This window comes from Mus pahari, chromosome 6, assembly GCF_900095145.1.
Source record: "Mus pahari chromosome 6, PAHARI_EIJ_v1.1, whole genome shotgun sequence".
NCBI classification, from domain to species: domain Eukaryota; kingdom Metazoa; phylum Chordata; class Mammalia; order Rodentia; family Muridae; genus Mus; species Mus pahari.
Window position 1 is genome coordinate 9,115,386 of NC_034595.1, and position 1,648 is coordinate 9,117,033.

Consider the following 1,648-nt stretch of genomic DNA (forward strand, 5'->3'; position numbering starts at 1 on the left):
TAGCTGCATATGTAGCAGAAGATGGCCTAATTGGCCATCATTGGGAAGAGAGGCCCCTTGGTCTTGTAAACTTTATATGACCCAGCACAGGGAATGCCAGGGCCAAGTAGTGGGAGTGGGTGGGTAAGGGAGCAGGGGCGGGGGTGGGGTATAGGGAACTTTCGGGATAGCATTTGAAATGTAAATAAAGAAAATTTAAACAACAACAAAAAAAGCTCTTTTGTTCTGGGTTTGAATCCCACCACCTCCATGCAGCTTAGAACCATTTATAACTCCCGCTTGAGAGTATTTAGTGCCTTCCTCTGACCTCTGTGGGTACTAGGCATGCATGTGGTACACAGACAAACATGCAGGCAAAACAATCATTTACATAAAATTAAAATTTTTTTTAAAAAATGTGCAAAAGTTAAAACAATATAAAAAGTGATTGAAGAAAACATCTGGCACCAACTTCTGGCCTCCACATGCCTATGTGTGCACACACACATACACACACCCCTGCTCAAACTTGTGTACACATGCATACAGATACATACACATGAAAACAAAGACTTAGTGCAACTATTCCTGCCTTTGGGTTGCAGGCTACTACTATCATAGCAGACATTAGTGTGTATGCAATTCATTGAGTCACATGACTACTGCCCAATTAGCTGGTGATCTTTTCAGGAGAGACCTTGCCTTATCCATGTAAATACAGATACCAATGTGGCTGTGGCAGTCGACCTAGCTTAGTGCCTGGCACGAAAATGTGCACTCAGTGAAAACTCATTGCATTTAGACGACCTAAAACAGAGGTTCTCAACTCTGGCTAGAAATGAGGATTACATGCAGGGTTAAAAGGTGTGCATGCCAAGGTCCTTATCCTAGAACAAAGTAAATAGGACCTTTGTATCTGAGACGTCTGAATTCAGCCTGTGTTTGAGTCACCCTAAGGGCTCATTAAAGCACCAATGGCTAAGCGTATGCCAGAGTTTCTGCCGGTTGGTTTTATGGTTTGAATCTGATATGTGTCCCACAAGTTTCTGCTTGGACACTTGGTCCCTAGCCACTGTGGCAACTTGGAGGTGGGGCCTCCCTGGAAGAAGTAGGCCTTACAGGGGACACTTTTCTTGACCAGTTCTTGGCTTACTGCCTGCTTTCTGGTTTTGTGACATGCACAGTTGCTCTCTGCCACAGGCTCCTGCAACCATGGGATGCTGCTCCAGACATAGTCTGAGTAACTACAGGCTGAATCCCACGAAACCCTGAGCCAAAATAAAGAATTCCTTCCCTAAGGAGTTTGGGTCAAGGATTTGGTAACAGCTTTGCAAAAGTGACAAATGCGGTGGATATGAAGTGGGCCTTAGAGATGTGGATGCTCTCTTTGGGGACCACACTTTCAGAAACACTGTGCAGAAAATGGCTTTCCTCTTCACCACCGTCAGTCAGCTTCTGTCAGATGAATCTCTTACATACACCCTGCATTGGGCAATGATGCAGGGCTCCTTGCTTGCCCTAAACAAAAATCAGAGAAGCCCTTCTTAGTCTAAGGTGCATAGGAAGCACATGGATTGTTACACTGCCAGCATGAATCCGGGGCCCAAGGTGATCCCAATCTTCTGTATTTTTGTATTTTGTACAAGTTTTTTCTTTTTTTTTTTTTTTT